We start from the raw sequence: 19,355 nt of genomic DNA on the forward strand, positions 1-19,355 counted from the left end.
TGTTTTCACTTGGGAGAATGTATTATTTTTTGTTGTATTTATTTTCTAAATTTCTATTCGGAAATGCTACTTACTTCCTCACAAAAAGAAGCTTACTTAAATAAAATGTAAACTCATCATTGTCATTTCTATTTTCAAGAATCAGTGATAATTTCTTTTATATGTGAATATAGAAGCACTGCTTGCAATCTTCAAAGTTAGCATTCATTGCCTTAATTACAGCTGACAATACCAATACTACATAAAGACATTGTTAAAAAAGCAAACCAATAAATCGAACCAAAACTGAAATAATTATCACGTACTTATTCTTTTATAAATTTTATATGACTTTTCAACTTTTATTTTACGTGTGTGTGTGTGTGTGTGTGTGTGTGTGTGTGTGTGTTGAGTTGAGGTCAGAGGGCAACTTGGAGAGGTTGATTCCCTCCATCCAACATGAGCAACAGGGATCAAATTTAGGTCATTAGGCTTAGGTGGCAAGTGAGTTTATGAGAGGCCAGGTCTTTATAGTTTTTATTAAATTTTCTCAAACTGTCTATCACTCAAAGACTTTAGTTTATGTTTACCTCCTACCAGTTAGCATTTAAAAGTATAACTAAGGACAAACTGAAATTCTGTTTACATTTTTCTGTGTAGAATAAGAAAAATATATTTTTGCCTTTTATATAAACAGTGAAAAGTCTTGTTATTCTTTGTCTATTTTTATAACAAATATTTTATTTTTTAACTATAATTACATTATTCCTACCTTCTTTTTCTTTCCTCCAACCTCCTCTCATGAATCTCCCTTACTCTCTCTCAAATTCATTTTTCATATAGTCCTTACCCTAAGATGTGTTCCATGATCCAACCCATGACTCATCTTACCAAAAACAGCCTACATCATAGTGCTTCCTATGCTATAAATTAAGTTTAAAAGGACAGTGCAGGATCCCATAACACATGGGTCATGAAAGACAAGATGCTTAGGCATTGACTGTGTGTTTTCTCTTTCTAGGATTTCCCTCTTTGATAGGCTATCTGGTAGTGCAGCACTCTTCATCACTGGCCTGTTACACACTTACTGTGAAGGATCCTTTCTTTTACATCCCGAGTGTCTCCCTTTAGATTATAATAAGAAATGGAAGAAAAAGAAGAAGCATTTGCTATGCCTGGTCACTAAGAATATCGCCAGCAGCACACACTTAAAAGAACCTTTAAGTACCAGTCCTATGGCAGATTGATGCTGTAACCTTTAGTCAAAAAGAGTGGTAATGCGTTTTAAGCAGTCGCCACCTTGGTAGACAAGAGTGCTTGGTTCTTTTGTTACTGGAGGCATCAGTCCTCAGCATTTGCAACCACAGCACAGGCCTTTGGAATTCCACTCTGCTTAAGGCCTCTGTGTGTCTGGAAAGCTATTAGGTTTGGGTATTGTGATTAAGGTAAAGGTCAGTTTGACTATAACTTTTTATAGAGACTTGAGAGCCCAGGTTTACTGCTTACTACGCTGTTCTAAAATGAAGTGTGTATCCTTTATAAGAAAACACATCTTAGAAAAAAAAAGTGTGATCTTTATAAAAATGATGCAAGTTACTTTAATAAAAAAGCTACAAAAAAAGGGAAGCTATAATCTGGCCCCCTTTTCACTCTGACCCCATCTGTTGTAAATGAATAAGAGCACAAATTGGGTTTTATGCTGAAGACTTTAAAGTCAGTAGTGGTTTAAGGTCATAAACAAATGAAAACCAGAAGGAGACTTGGGAGAGCTGAGAACCTCCGTGGTGGGAGATGTGCTGTTACAAAGCCATCGGTGAGGAAATCGGCAAGAACCCAGGCTGGAAGGTGAGAGGGTTTGCCTGCACCCTGGAGCCTGTCTACCCTGGAGCCTGTCTTGAAGATGTCTCCTGCATCTGCAGTAAGTGAAACTTCACTGAAATTACATAACAAAGACAAACTAACTTCACTTAATGACTTCTTTGTTGTTTGTTTAAAAGGATTTTCTATTGTTACAGCCCTTTTTTTGTGAAAGGGCTAAACTTCTAGATCATATTTTGATTACTTTTGCCCCATTGTTAACTTTTACTTACTCCAAGTATTATTTTTTAAAATAATTTGTTTATTTTTATTTTATGTGCACTGGTGTTTTGCCTGTATGTATGTCTGCGGGAGGATATTGGATCCCCTGGAGTGGGAGTTACAGTTATGAGCTGCCATGTGGGAGCTGGGAATTGAACCTGGGTCTTCTTGAAGAACTGCTGAGCCATCCATCTCTCCAGCCACCAAAGCATTATTTTAATCTTCCTTGTAAATGCAAAAGGCAAGAAGTCTAACTCTGCATGTTTGTGTGTATGTGTATGTCTCTGAGTTTATGTGTTGGTGAATGTCTTTTTGTACTTGTATGGGTATACGTGTGTGTATATGTATGTGTATACCTGTGTGTATGTGTGTGTACCTGTGTGTGTGTATGTGTGTGTGTGTGTGTGTGTGTGTGTGTGTGTGTGTGTGTGTGCATCTCTATATGTCTGTGTCCATAAAATGTGATTAGATTCCCTGAAGGCAAATTGCTTTTTCTCATCAAAACAGCATGATGGAATTTGGTGCAGGCTCATCCTTAGGGCCTTTCCGAAGCACCTCTCAATACCAGTAACTTTTCAATGCATCTCTTAGCTTGATTTCTTCCATATGTGCATGGGTGCACAGGTATGAAAATGGGACAAGGAACGGTAGGCTTTGTATATGCCAGGCCAATACTTTATTATTAAGCTACATACTCAACCCAAAAGTTGGTAACTCTGAATGGGCTTATAGCTATTTTTCTTTTTAATTTTTACTAATAAGCAAAATAGAAAAATCGGAAATAAAGTTTTCTCATTCCTAACTCTTTTAGCTCATATTCTCAGTTGATCTGTCTTCTTGTATATACCTGGATGGAGTGAGTAAACTAAGATGCTTAAAAACCAGCCAGAGGACCAAGCTTCCCACCAAGAAGCCCAGGCACAGATGAGGTTTCTGAAGGTACCGTTCTTTCCATCTGGAAAGGCCCACACTTTTTGTGCTTCTTCCTACTAAATTTATACTTTTCTCCTTGTTTAAGTCTTCTTTGGATGTGCACTTGGGATGAGAGTGAGATTTTCCTCTTAACACAGCAAGAATGCCTTCAAAGACTATGTAAAATCCTGAGAAATATCCTGGCTTCGTGTGGACATTCATCAATTCAAGTGCTGACTAAGTTGAGTTGAGTTAGTCTACTTGTTAATTTGGTTCTGGATCACAATAACCAGGTTTTTTGTTTGTTTTGATTTGTTTTTTTCTATGTCTCATTTTATTTGAAAAAGAAAAAACAAGCCCAGAGCTTTAAGTCTGGAATCTCTCTTTGCCTGCCATCATATATATATATATATATATATATATATATATATATATATATATGTGTGTGTGTATGTATATATACACATATATATATATATGTATATATACACATACCTAGGGTTTAATGGATTAAAAAACATATCTGCATTGGACATGAATATTTATATAGCATGACTATCAAACATATTAAGCAATTCTAAAACATAGAGAAAGATGACAGAAAAAGTATAATTTTAAAAACTGACTGGAGGAATATCATTTAACTTATAAAAAAGAAACTGTAATGATTCTTTAACTAGGGAAATTAGTTTAAAATTCAATACTAAATCAAGTAAATTCTTTCTTAAGAACATTCACATGTTTATGATACTGAGAAATCTAATAACATATGGAACTGGAGCCACAGAAGTGAAAACAGTATGAGTTTTACATTGGAAGCAAGGTCTCCAGCATTAAGTGGGACTGTAGAGCTGATTATTTTATTTATTTATTATTTATTTAGTGTGTGTATGCATGGGTACACATATGTGCAGGTGCGAGTGTTGAATGCCCACATGTGAGGTCACAGATCAACAGCAGGATTTTTATTTTCTATCTCATACCATCTTATTTTTTGAGGCAACGTTTCGTGTTGGCCTTGGAATCCACTGATTGCTTAGAGTGACTGGCCTACATGTTCCATGGATTCCTGTCTCTAGATTAATAAACTGTCACCTCGGTGAGTTCTGGAGTCATCATGTCTATGTGGTAAGCACCTCACTGACTGGCCCGCCTGACCAGCTCTAGAATAAAGCTTTAAACTTGACGGCTCATTGGAACGGAAGCTCTACTCTGACCACCCTTCTGTGTCTCTCCCCACTCCTCGGGCGATGACCCATTTTCATCTCTCCAGTGGAAAAAGGGTTCTGCTCTACTTTAGGTGGCGTGAGAGGAAGATGGGAACAGTCACAGGTAGGAGGGCCACAAATGAGTTGGAGGAGAAGCAATAAATCGGAACCACAGTTGGCCAGATCCAAAGTTCGGACCACTCACAATCTCAGACCTGAGTTCAATCCTGAAAGACCACGATGAGTTCAAGAGAGCACTTACTCTAAAGTTTTCTCACCTCCACAAGTATGCTTTGGAATGTCTGAATATTAAGGTACATGCATGTGTGTGTGCGCGTGCGTATACACACACACACACACACACACACATACACACACACACACCAAACAAATAGTATAATAAATGTGTTTTGGAAACAGGATTTTTTCTGTTTTCACTCATATTGTGGTAATAAGAAAACGGACACACAAAATCCATCAAACATCCATCCAAAACTAAAATGAATGAGTACTTGGGTGCTTTGAAACTCACTTCTCTTATGTCAGCTGACAAAGGAGATGAACAGCCCCTGAAACACTCTCAACAGAATCTCAGTACTGACAAATCTAAGATCTGACAGCCTGTGTGCAGTTTAGGATACATGTACTAGTACCTTAAGAATGACCTTCCCCAGCCACTTAGATGAGTTCCTGCATTGAGAGTTTAAAGAATACAGACTAGTTGGAGGGTGTACATGTCTATAACACAAACAACTGGGAAGCTGAAGCCATGAACTTGTGAACTTATGGCCATCTTGAGCTCTAGTACATTTGAAACCAGTCTAGGTTGCATAAGAACACCTTGTCTCAAAAAAAAAAAAAAAACCCAAAATAATTGCTAGGCATGATGAATCCCACCTGTAAGTACAGCAGTGAACTTGGAGGCACAAGCACCACTAGCTTAAGGCCGTCTTTACGCACAAAGTGGTTTTGAGACTATCCTGAGCCACAGGAGACTTTGTTTCCGAAAACAAAACCAAGTGAAAAAGTAAGAAAATGAAAAACTGTGAATGGTGATGAGAGCTGGGCTGGCTCCCTCCTTTCCCCTTATGCATCTGAGGCTCAAACTCAGATTGTCAAACATGGCAACTAACACCTTTACCAAGGAGTCTCTTGCAGCCACGAAAAAGTTTTGAAGTATAGTCCCATATTAGTAGCTGAACTCAGAATCACAAACAGATATACTGAAGTGTATTCTGGGTGTGAATAAAGGAAATATTGCTGCAGCTAGGAATGAAGAAAATATTGCTGCAGAATATAAAACCACTGGCTTTTAAAAATAACTATCCATTTCTTGGTGACTAAGAAGTAATTTTTTTTTTTTTTTGGTTTTTTTGAGACAGAGTTTCTCTGTAGTTTTGGTGTCTGTCCTGGATCTTGCTCTATAGACCAAGCTGGCCTCAAACTCACAGAGATCCACCTGGTTCTGCCTCCCGAGTGCTGGGATGAAAGGCATGCGCCACCGCCACCCAGCGAAGTAATTTTTTTAAAATTTATTTCTATGATAGTTTATTTGTGCATTGTCCAGTGTTTTCAGAAAAAGGAATATTTTCCCTAATACTTCTTTCCCAAAACAGAACAAAATATCCAGAATTTAAAAGTAAACATTTTCTAGTATTAGTGAAACAAAGAAAAATTCTACACAGCGAATGACATTGAAAATTCTCTACCACATATCTTCTATTGAAATGAAAAGGTATCAAAAATCTCTCAAAGTCACAATGACATTATCATTAAGATATTACTGACTGTTATATTAGAAGAGAGAAATATAAATACAAAACCAAACCTTGTGGACATGATATGAAACTGACCTATTATTAAACCCTATGGACCTGGGCGATCCAGAGAGCAATTGTGAAATTCTAATTCCCAAATCTAAGAATCTGTCAAGTATTTCTTGTCAGGAATTAAGGTTCTTGGTATGGTACTTTGTATCTCTACATACTGACAATATAGTTCTTACATAAGCAATGTTTTACTGCTGTAATTAAAACCAAAGACAGTTACGGATCAGCAGGTCCACATTATCGTTCCTATTCAGCATATAGGAAAATGAATCTTACAGTAAGTTGGATAATATTTCTGCATAACAGTTTCTGCTCCAAGTAACCTGCAAATGCTTTCTTATTTGACAGAATGGCCTCTGAGGGTGTGATTAAGTTAATGCAATCACATATAACTTTGTAGAGAAAAATTAGAAACATGTAGAGAAGTCTAGATGAAGAAGAGTTTGGAGGATGCTCTCATGAGTCAATGAACTGAGCACAACCACCAGGAGCTAGAAAGGGCAAGAGGAAGATGATGCCCTGGAGGATCCTGAGGAAGCAAAATGATTCATGTTTTGCCCACTAATGCTGACTTCGGCCTTCTGGCCACTAGAGTTGTAAGGGATGGATTCTTATCCTCTGAAGATCCCTCATGTGTGGTAATGTGTTATAGCAGCTATAACAGATCTCTAGGTGATATTTTCTCATATTTTCAGGCAGAACCTCTGAATTTGCAGAAATAAGTTTCTATACTAATTATTGAGGGTATTACCAAATTCTTGAAAGAAAAACCACTTTTGTAACATGAGTTCATTTTTAAAAATTCTCATTGAATTTGTTTCTTGATGATTTGTACATCTATAAAATGCATCCTGATTGCCATGTTTACACCCTCTCTATTCCCCGCCCCCGACACACCTCCTTAACCTCCCTCCTTCCTGCAAGTTCCATGCACACACTCGTGTCTTATCAGTTTGTATTTGTTTGTTTGTTTGTTTGATTGTTTTGAGACCCACTGAGTAGTCTAACCAGGATTATCTGTGTAGCCATGGACTAATATATGCCCAAATCAGTGAGCTTCTGTCATTACTTCTCTGCTTATTCAGCAAGGAAAACCATCACTTTCTTTTAGTTGTGACCACTTGATAACCCCCCCCCCTTTTTTTCCCCCATTTTGCTTCCATTCTTATCCAATCCATCATGTGTTACCTAGACTCCTAGGTGGAAATGGAGAATGTTCATTATTCAAGGTCAAAATTTTTGACAGTTTTTCAACAGAAAGTCACACCCCTTCGGAGTGTGTGATAATCTCTGAAGGGTTAGTTAGACACCACCCATCACTGCACGGAAAGGGTTCTTGGTAATCTCTTTAGTAAATAGTCTCCAGCAGAATGATTTATTGTGGTGCCACCGCTGGTTAAATAGAATCTGTTATCTCCATTCACTCCTGCTGTTTGTTTCTGGCTAATTATGTTGACTCACCCCCATTATTGGATGAGATCCAGGATTCTGCACACTTCAAATTACGTGTAAGGTCATGATGGAACCAGAGAGAGCATTACCTTCCTTGTTGAAACTCAGATGCTTCCAGTATCTCTGGCTCTAATTTCTTCTCAAAGAAAGTACTCCTACCACATGCTGTAGGTTTTGTTGGCTTTGTTCATGGGCCTGAGAAACCAATCATTAAGTGCACAGTTATAGCAATACATCACAACAGGATTCAAGGTAGCTCATTTGGAGTGCTAGCATGTACTACCTTAGCTAGAGAATTCTCCGTAAGTGAAGGAGCCCTTTGAAATTCCTGCACCACTAGGAAAAAGCAAATGAGTCCGAGGTTGATACTGTATTTTGTTTGAAGACTTTATTTTTTCTATGTGCATGTCTACGTGCCTGTGTGTGGATATGTACATGGAGGTACAGGTGACAGTGGAGATGAAAAGAAGGCATCGGATGTCCTGGAGCTGGAATTGCAATGCTTGGTAGCCACCGAATATGGGTGCTGGGACCCAAACTCAAGTCCTCTGCAAAACTAGTAAGTAACATTTGCTGAAGTAAGCCCCGGGGCTGATAGCTTATATGATAGACGAGCATAGTGAAATTGTCCTTAGGAGTTCTACCAAAAATAAGAAACACAAGGAAAGATTTTGTTTGGTAGAATAGAAAATAAATATTAAATACAGGTTCCCAAGGAGATACTGTTGCAACTAATACAGTGACTAATTTCTTTAAGTAAATTATCAAACCACTGAGAAAAAAATTGAAGGACCATATACCTTAATCAACGATGGTACTCATGTTATTTGTTAGGTGACAATGGTCACTATGGAATCTTATTAAACACTTGTTTCATCTTTAAAATGGGCATATTCTGCTCACAGGATCAGAGAGGGCATGCCACATACCCAGAGCGGAGTCTAGACTGGTGGAAACAGGTAATGAGAGTCACCATGGCTCTTCTTAACTGTATCTCTCCTCTTTCCCTTTTCTTCCCTGCCCCCTCTTCTAATAAATCGCATTTCTATTTCTGTAATATTTGGTATTAGTCTCACACACGTTAGTGATGGAGTTAAATATGAAATGAAACTCAAGCAAGTGAAGCACATTCATCCTATCACAAATGAGGTGTCAGAATTATTAAAAATACGAGGACTCTGTCACAGCAATGTCTGAAGTGACAGCATTCTTCGCAAGCGATTTAGATTTCAGTAATGAAGCTGTCAAGTCTGAGCTTCCTTGGAGTCTGCCGTACATGTGCAACAAATAATATGAAGGGGTCCGCTGAAAACTATACTTTTCTGCCATAAACACTTAAGAAGAAAGCACCTCTCTTCCCCAAGGCACAGTCAATAATAGATGTCTGTAAAAAGAGTTATCTAAATTCCTAGAATACCAGAGAAGGAATGACCACTGAAGAGAGCGGAGGGTAATTTTGTTTTGCTTTTCACATTTTTTCAAGTCTTTGATCTATGCCCAAGCATTATCATTCCAGGCAGTAGAAAATTCGTCAAAAGAGAAAGAGATCCAAAAAGGTATTTTCAAAAGCGAGCCACTTACTAGCTTAGATGAATAACCATTTAGGATCCGAGAATATCAGTCATTTGGCTTAAAACCCATTAGAAAGGAGCTAGCTTTGTATCAATCCCTTAGCTTTCTGCTTCATCTTTCCACACTCAGACTCGGCCTTTCAGTGTTCGCAAAGCTCCTGTTAAGGTGTCTCATGCAGCCCATGCAGCTAATTATGATATGAATTTGAACATTAGTGTTTGCCATGAGCAGACAGTTTTAATACTTCCTAGTAGGTTTTGTGTTGTTCAACCTTTGTTAACTTTTGGAGCTCTCTGAAGGATGCACAAGTGCAAATTCTTCAGTCATGGCTTCTGTTTCACTAAATCCAGAAGTCATTCTTAATCTAAAATTGGAACAGAAAACAGGAATGCCGAATAATGAAATGTAATTTTTTTTGTACTGATATAATGTAAAAGTTCGATTTTAATTTGAATTTCAGTTTCAGCCACCAAGAGGCCATCTTGGGTGATTTGGACTTCCTTTCTTTTTTGAGATTTTGAATAAAAATATTGAGTATGTCCTATGACAAATTTTTCCAACTTAGATAGTTACAGAAAATAGGTAATACTTTCTAAGAAAATGTTTTCTCATACACCACTCAATTTAGGAATTCTCATACTGGTAGCTACTTTTATGCTCATTATTTCACTTCACTTTCACAGTAATTCCCCTCAAAATGTGATACTTGTTTAGAAATAAGTAAATTCATTGTTGCAATTAAGACTTTGGAGTATAAAATTGTTTCTTTCTTCCAAGATTTTTCCATCATGAATCAAGGAAAAAGACACTGGAAATCACGCCAGATGTGATGGTACATGCACTCAAGAGGCTGAGGACCTCCTTAACTTAAAGGCCAGTCTAGTCTATGTAAGATGAATCTTAAAAGGTCTAATTAATAGAAAAACCCGGGAGCCAGGTATTGGGGTGAATGCTGAAAGATCAGAGAAACAGAACAGGCCACAGCTAACCTCACCTCGTCAATTCCTCAGCTGATCTTGTTTCCTCAAACTGGAAGCCTTTGTATCCTCATCCAAATGAATCTCAGCTGAACTGCTGCTAAAAGCCTAAAAACTTAACAAAGACTCTAGTTCCTGGTCCTCAAGCCTTATATACCTTTCTGCTTCCTGCCATCACTTCCTGGGATTAAAGGCATGTGTCACCATGCCTGGCTGTTTCCAGTGTGGCTTTGAACTCACTGAGATCTGGATAGTTTCTCTGCTTCTGAAATGCTAGGTATAAAGGTGTGTGTGCCACCGTTTTCTGTCCTCTATGTCTGTCTAGTGGCTGTTCTGTTCTCTGACCCCAGATAAGTTAATTAGGATGCACAATATATTGAGGGACACAATATCACTACAAGTCTACAGAGTGAATGTACAAGCAATATCCTACTGAGGGGAGAGGAGGGGTGTGAAAAGGAAGGGAGAGAAGAAAGGAAGAATGGAAGAAGATAAGCAAAGAAGGAAATCGAGGTGGGGCGGGAGGGGGAGGACAGGGGAATCCGTGGCTGATATGTAAAATTAAATTAAATTATAAAATTTAAAAAAATTAAATTAAAAAAAGAGGGAATTAGAAACACAACAAATAGACTATCAGCCGGATTTTATCGCACTGTGGAAAACCCTGTGAGATACAGGTTAGAATAGGAAAGATGGATGCTGACTCAGTTTCAGATGCTTCACTGAGGTGCCTCCACTGCCTGTTGCAACGAATACAGCGACTAATTTCTTTAAGTAAATTATCAAACCACTGAGAAAAAAATTGAAGGACCATATACCTTAATCAATGATGGTACTCATGTTATTTGTTAGGTGACAATGGTCACTATGGAATCTTATTAAACACTTGTTTCATCTTTAAAATGGGAATATTCTGCTCACAGGATCAGAGAGGGCATGCCATACCAGAGAGGGTAACACATAACATCATGGTAGCATAACTTTACGACAGAAGAGGTGACTCACATAATGTCACCAATAAGCAGAAAGGTTGAAGGAGGCTAGGGATGACATATGGCCTTCAAAAGTGTAGCCCAGAGAATAATCTCCTCCAACAAGGGTCCCCCTTCTATCTAAGTACTTCCCCTCAAAATAATATCATAACTCCAGTAATGGATTAATCCACTGATGAATTCAGAACTGTCAAACCACAAACACGGCTAAAAACCCCATCAGCAGCCTACCATACTTTTGAATGTTGTTTTGTTTTTGATTTTGTGAGGACTTCTGTGCTTTTGATGAAACCCAATGCTTTGCTCAAGGGAGCAGAGTACACGGTTAAAGCAGGGCCCGTTTTAACAGGAAAATCCCTTCGATATACTTAAGGGTGTGCCAACAGAAAATGAACTGGTAGCTCAAGGGATCTCTCTGCCTCTGCTGCCTTCTTACCTTTGACCTGTAGATTGGCAATTTTCAACTATTGCTGTTTAAAGAAATCATGGTCACACGGATTGCATCAAAATCTTAGGCTGGTAACATGGCCTTAACTTTTCTTGCAGTTCTTCAGGACATTATAGAGTATACACAGAAGAGAACAGTCAATGTGAGCTATTACTGTGTCCGGTCATGCAAATGCTATACTGGGAACACAAAACAAAACCATGTGAGCATGTTCTGATTGAGAAGGTTATGGAAGTTCAGGGCTTTTATTAGCTGCAATCAGGAAGCCCAAAGGCTACACTGTAAATTTACATATTTTTATGATATTCATTCACCTTCTTTCTCTTTCCTCTTTTACCCATAACCACAAACATACTCTATGTCCATCAATGCAATTAAATATTTACCAACTTAAAATGAAGTCAAGATAATTATGATTAAAGTTTGAAGCTTATCAAATATGAAAAACAAACCAATAAATAAATGATGGAGAGAAGATAGATAGGTAGATAGATAGCTAGATAGATAAACAGACATTTTTGTAAACAGACTACTGGAACCTGAAGATCTTCACCATGGAGAAAGAATACTCCATTGCAGAGTCTTTCATTTTCACTCTCACTCTGTGTTTTACTATTATGATGGTGCTTTGTCATGGCAAAACCGAAACACTAAAACACAAACATCAACATTTAATTTTATATTAACCAAAGCTGTACTTCAACCATTATTTTCTCTTTTAGTAAATAGAAATTTATAGATAAATTGTTCTAAAAAGACAACGTGTTCTATAGTTTGTGAGTTTTACATGACCATGACTTATTCTCTGGAATATCAATGTAATTTTCCAAGTGGAAAATGCTGTGTGTGACATTTGGTGCCTGATTAGATAAACAATTGAGAATTTTATTAAAACTATTCTTTGTTGTTGTTATTGGTATTGATTTGTGATGAGTCACTGACTCTGTGCACACACAGTGTTCAATAAAAGTGCTCTCCTATATAGTTAGGGCTCTCTCAGTATTTATCTGCCAACCTCAATTTTAACTATAATATTTGTATTTATAATGGTAACCATTACTCATCAATTATCCTACAATTTATTGTTTCTGGATTTTGAATGAAATATATTTACATATATTTAAGGATATGACTGGAAAATTCAAAATCTGAAGTGAACAATTTGCTGGTAAATTCTCACTTTGGTTAGTGAATTGTTCAGAACACAAGGCTTGCATTCGTCTGGTATTCAAGAATCAGTATTTCTTCCTGATTATTTGAAAATTGAGTTTACAGATTTGTTGTGCTAATTAAAACGACTGAATTCATGATAACTGTGCTTTACTGAGATTCGCTATCCACTCTGCAGAGTGGATGGAGGACAGCAGAGAAACTGGCTAAACACAGAAGGATCAGCCTGCGTGGGAGCTCCCAGAGACTGGCAGCATGCACAGAGCCAGCAGGAATCTGTAGATGGGGTCCTAGAGCTGAAAGAAGAAATGGACACACACCCAGAAGCTATCTTCAATGGATAACCTGTTACAAATTTAAAAAAAGTTTTCTCTAAGGGAGTCTCACTGGGGAAACAAATTCTTCTTAAAGGTTAGTTCCATGTCTCCAACAGATGGCCGACAGAAAATGAACTCAAGGGCATCTTTGAAGGTTCTTTGTCATATAATGTTGTATCAGGGTTTGTTTTGTTATGTGATTCCAGTGTTTCCTGTGAGTGTGAACTTTTGTGTCTGCATTTGTATGTGTTTCTTGTGCTTTTTGTTTTGGTTTGGTTTTTTGATCAATTTTTGTTTGTTTCTGTTTTTGGGGGGTGGGGTGGGTCTTTTTTATTCTTTTCTCATATACTACATGCCCACCACAGTTTACTCCCTCTACCCCTCCCAAATCTTCCTCCCTCCCCCATCTGTAGCTGGAGGCTTTTCTGAGTCCTGTCCTGTCTCACAGCCACTTATAAAATAATAATTCAAAGGCTTAATATTACTTATAAATGCTTGGCTGATGGCTCAGGCTTATTACTAACTAGCTCTTACAACTTAAATTAACCCATTTCTATTAATCTATATTTTGCCACTGGCCATGGCATTACTCGTCTGCTGGCATCTTGCTCCTTGGGTAGCTGGATGGTGTCTCTCTTGACTTCATCTGTCTTTCTCCCTGTATTCAGGGATGTTTGGCTTTCCTGCCTAACTATATTCTGCCCTGTCATAGGCCAAAGCAGCTGGGTTTATTTTAAGAATTTTTTTTAATTCATTTTACATACCAACCACAAATCGCCCTCTCATCCTTCCTCCTGCTTCCTCCCAAGTACCCCTCCCACCCATCCTCCATCTCCTGCTTCAAAAGGGTAGGGGCTCCCATGGGGAGTCAGCAAAGCCTGGTACATTCAATTGAAGAAGGACCAAGCCCCTCCTCACTACATTAAGGCTGAGCTAGGTGTCCCACCATAGGGAATGGGCTCCAGACTGAACTAGGCCAAAGCAGCTTTATTCATCAACCAATAAAAGCAACACATATTCACAGCATACAGAAAGACATCTTACATCACTCACCCCCATCCCCTCCTCTTTTCCCTTCAGAAAAGGGCACATCTCCTAGGGATATCAACCAAACATGGCATGTCATGGTGCAATAAGACTAGGTACCTCGTCATATTAAGGCTGGTCAAGGCAACTCAGTAGGAGGAAATGGTTCCCAAAAGCAGCCAAAAGAGTCAGGGTCAGCCCCTGTGCTCACTGTTAGGAATCCCACAAGAAGACCAAGCTATGCAACCATAACACATACACAGAGGTCCTAGGTCAGACCCATGCAGCTTCCATGATTGTTGGTTCAGTCTCTGTGAGCCACTAGGAGCCCAGGTTAATTGATTCTGTGGGTTCTCTTCCGGTGTCCTTGTCCCCTCTGGCTCTCTCCTTCCCCACTTCTGCAGGATTCTCCCATCTCTGCCTAATGTTTGGGTGTGGGCCTCTGCATCTGTTCCCATCAGTTGCTGGATGAAGCCTCTCTGATGACAATTATGCTAGCATCCTGTCTACAAGTATAGCAGAATATCATTGGGACTCATTTCATTGACATTTGTTTGTTTGTTTGTTTGTTTGTTTTTGTTTTTGCTGGCCATGTTTGGTTCTGTCCTAGGCCTCTAGGCTATCTGGCTCTGGGTCTGACCCTCCAGGCAGTGTCAGGGTGAGCTCCCTCTCATGGCATGGGTCTCAAGCTGGACCAGTTATTATTGGTGGCCACTCCCACAATTTCTGCACCGCCCTTACCCTAGCACATCTTGCAGGAAGGACAAATTGTAGGTCCAAGGGTTTTTGGCTGGGTTGGTGTCCCAGTCACTCCACTGGGAGTCTTGCCTGGTTACAGGAGGTGGTTGGTTCTGACTCTGTAAACCCTGTTGCTGGGAGTCTTAGCTAGGGTCACTCTTGTAGATTCCAGGGAGTTTCCATTGCACTAGGATTCTAACTAGTTCCCAAGATGCCCCCCAATTCCAGTTTTCTCTCCCAGTCCTCTCCCCCACATCTTCCTCATCCGAGCCTCCTGTTCCCATCCCTGCCTCCCTGCCCACCACCAGTCTACCTGCAAAATCTATTCCATTTCCCCTTCCCAGGGGATAAACGGTGCCCCTCTTGAGCCCTCCTTGTAACTTAGACTCTCTGGGTCTGTGGATTGTAGCATGGTTATCCTTTACTTTATAGCTAATATCTATTTATAAATGAGTATATACCATATTTGTCTTTCTGGGTCTGGGTCACCTCACTCAGGATGACTTTTTTCTAGTTCCATCCATTTGCCTGCAAATTTCATGGTGTTATTTTTTTAACAGATGAGTAATATTCCATTGTTTAATTGTACCACATTTTATTTATCCATGCTTCAGTTGCTGGACATTTAGATTGTTTCCAGCTTGTGGCTATTCTGAATAAAGCTGCTATGAACATAGTTGAGTAACTGTCTGATTTGGTTTTCTGTTTTATCTCATTACATTATATTTTATTTTATTTTGATTCCTTGGATACCTGTTTATTTTCTAAAGAGAGACAGAAAGGATGTGGATATGGAAGGGAGGGTAAGAGGTGTGAAACTGGGTAGAGTCTGGGGAAAGAAACACATAACTAGAATATATTGTATGAAAAATTTATTTTCAATAAAATAAAAATAAATACACAATAAAAATCATCTCCCTTGAATAATCAGATCTTGTTTTTTTTTAAAAAAATCACTTTCAATTAACAAATAAAATATTATGGTTTATGGAGTATATATTGATGTTCAGAACCACATCTGCAGTGTTGAATGGTCATGTCAAACTAATCTATGAATGGACTATATCGCATAGTTGTCTTTTTGTGATGAGAACATTAATACACACCTTTTAGTACTTTTCAAAAATGCATCTTGGCCTGCAATCACATGGAGAAAAAGGTTCTTACACAACAGGTTTTGGGTTGCACAAATGGATAAGGTCTGAGTGTGCAGTGGCAAATTTAAAATAAACAAGTGATCACATATCTAAGCAAACATTACTAGAAGGTAGAAAAACAACAGACCTGAGAAAGTGCATAGGAGTAAGAGCAATGGAATAGTATTTATCAGTTTACTTCAAGGGGTAGAAATGTTTATAGACAATTCTGTGTACACGTATATGCTTTAATTTGTTTATTTTTCTTAGAGAAATTCATAAACAAATTCCATGGGTGAGGTTCCCTCTGTGACATTCATGAGCCTATCCTATGAATTTCCAAAGAACTTTATTTAAATAATTTGGTCAAATAGTAAGAAACTTAAAGCATCTGGTTTGAACTCATCTATCACGCATAGTAACATGAATAAATGGAGACATTCGTCACTATGCACACAACAGAAATTGTGTTCCCCCATTGATATAATTAAATACTCATAGAAGCCTAAATGTATAATAGCTTCCAGATTCTTTGTTTAATGCCAAAAATCAATGGCTCCGCTTCCAGTGAACTCGATAGGCATATGTTCCTAGTCACAACCATCGTGAACTCTCTCCAGTTTCTAAACATTTATTGCTGGTACTGTAATAATAAACATCTTGCATTTATAAAATGTAATGTTGCCTAGAATTTTTCATTTTTCAAGAATGCACAGCACACTATGTAATGGCTCTCATATGGCTAGTTTACCCATGAACAATTTGTCTTCAGAGTGGAGTGTTAATCTGACACCTCAAGGACAGACCTGTGTTCAGAGGGACTTTAGGAAAGCTCAAAACATTCGTGGACTTCAATAACTACTGAAAATCCTAGTGAACTGTGGCGTGGATTACTCGAAGTTCTGGATTACATTACCTCGGCATGCTGTGTTTTTCTTAAATATGAGTTATTAAAGATGCTAGTCGATATTTTTTGACTCATTGCCAAATATGTACATACCAAATACATATTTAATATATGTGTACATATATAAAATCAATCCAATGATGACATTTATGGTCCAGAGAGGTGTGTGTGTGTGTGTGTGTGTGTGTGTGTGCGTGTGTGTGCGCGTGCGCGTGCGCGTGCGCGTGTGCGTGTGTGTGTGTGTGTGTGTGTGTGTGTGTGTGTGACAGTAATGCTCTTTCCACTTTTTATTAACCCAGTCAGTTACACATGATAACCCCACAGCAGTGATAAATGCAACACATTTAGTTTGAGGTCATAAACACTGTGGGGGAAAGTGAAGTCTTGTCCTCTAAAGACAAAGATTTTTATCTTAGGTCAAAGATAACAAACATGTTAGGTATTTGGTTTTAAAAAGAAGCTACCCAGAAGGACAAATATGATCATTGCCTTGATGAGCCATTATCAGAACAAATATAGAAACCCACATCTGGACAGCATGCAAAGTGAGAGACCTTGAACTCGGTCCTAAATGAGATGTGAAAGGAGGGGAAGAAAAAAATTTGAAGAGCCAGAGGGGATGGAGGACACCAGGGAATCAAGGCCTTCTAGACACAGTAGGACCGATGAATATATGAACTCACAGAATATGAAGCAGCATGCATAGGACCTGCACAGATTTGCACTTAGATGAGGTCCTAGAGCTGAAAGGATAAGTGGACACAAGTCCCCACCCCTAACCCAGAAGTCTCTCTAATTGATAACCTTTCACAAATGAAAAGTTAGTTCTCTCCAAGTGAGTCTCACTGGGAAAACAAACCCCTGTTAGGTCCATGCCTCATGTCCAGCAGTAGATGACCAACACAAAAGACATCAGTGGCATTTTTAAATGTTCTTTGCCTCATGTTGTGTCTAGGCATTTTTTAAACCTTACAAGTCCTTTGCATATATATTATGGCTTCTGGTTTGTGTTTGTATGGCAGGGATTCCTGTGTGTGTGTACATGTGTGTCTCTGTGTCTATATGTGTTCCTTGTGCTTTTTCTATGGCTCCTTTTTTTTCTTTTTGTCTATTTTATCCTATTCTGGTTTGTTTGTTTTTATTTCAGCTTATTGTATTGCATTGTATTATTATTGTTTAGATTACTGTTTGTTTACTAAGAGAGACAGAAAGAGTATGGATTCAGCTGCTAGGGGAGATGGGAGAATCTAGGAGGAGTTGGATAAGGGGACACCAAAATCAGAATATATAAGCTCGTTATCAACAAGACAAAAAAAGTGAAGACATTTTATAGGAATATTCTAAATGAAAAATACAGGAACTCATTTCATCACAGGAATAAAAGATTACTTCCAATAAAATAAGTTGACTCTCTCAACTGTGAGTCTTTAGTTTCTGTGACAACCCCTCCTCCCCCATCACACACACACACACACAAAGTAACAACCTGGGATGTAAGCCATCAAAGAGAACTTTTCAAAATTGTCCTAAGGATGCTGAAGCATAGTTCTCCATGGCAGAGGGCTGCTGGCTGGGGTTGGGGTGGAGGTGAGGAAGGTCTCATTTTTCTTTAAGGAACTGGCCATGGGCTGTTTGACCATGCTCCAGTGACTACATGGACAATACAAATTGGACTTTTTTTTTATAATTTTTTTTTACCTTTTTTGGGGGGTGGAGAGGGCACAAGGGTGGGGGGTGAACCTGGGAGGACTGGGAAGTAAGGGTGAGAGGTGTGCATTATATGAAATTCTCAAATAATCAATAAAAATATATGTTAAAATAATGAAAACTTGTGGAGCTAAAGCTTGAAAAGCCAACAAATGACCTTCACATATGAGGCCTTTGCTTTTCCAGTTTCATGTGCCTTATCGATCTTCTCATTCCCGATGGCTTGATGGGACCTTGACTATTCACACCAGTACCGTGACCCAGAACAATCTTTCGTACAGGTGTGAGGATAAAATAGAGCGGAAGAGATATGCATCTGGCACACAAACAAATCTTGCTCATTTCCTTAAGCCACGTTTCATATTTAAGAATCAGATGATTATCCAACTATTTCCAGCGCTTTCTTTTGTAACTCCAGGAAATGCTTAATTCATGCTTTAAATAAGTGAATTTTCAGGTCGACAAAGCAACATGCCTCTCACCTATGTTGATGCCAATTATGCCATTATTATTACTGTGTTATTTTATTTCTAAACACAAGTAAATAAGAAGTAGCTCTGAGCTTTCTTTGATTACCATCTAAAATAGAAATAACTTTTCATACTTTGAGACCTTTAGTTACTTATATTTCACCTACTAACATTCTGAAAGAGAGAAAATGATTCACTGGACTTCAAATGCTCCTCTTACTCTTTAAAGATCTATAATGTCCACAATCCAGTTTCCACAGTGTAGGCTGGATACACTGCTGGGGGCATGCAGCACACATTCACTGGCACTGTTATGAGAACAGAGAGCATTGAGCATTGAGGAGGACAGTCTTCTTGGATTCATTTCTATATTTTTTCAGCCTTTCAGCATGTTTCTTCCTTATCTGAATTTGATTAGCATTTCAAAATTAAAGCC

The sequence above is a fragment of the Peromyscus maniculatus genome, chromosome 3 (genome assembly GCF_049852395.1).
Source record: "Peromyscus maniculatus bairdii isolate BWxNUB_F1_BW_parent chromosome 3, HU_Pman_BW_mat_3.1, whole genome shotgun sequence".
Lineage (NCBI taxonomy): Eukaryota > Metazoa > Chordata > Mammalia > Rodentia > Cricetidae > Peromyscus > Peromyscus maniculatus.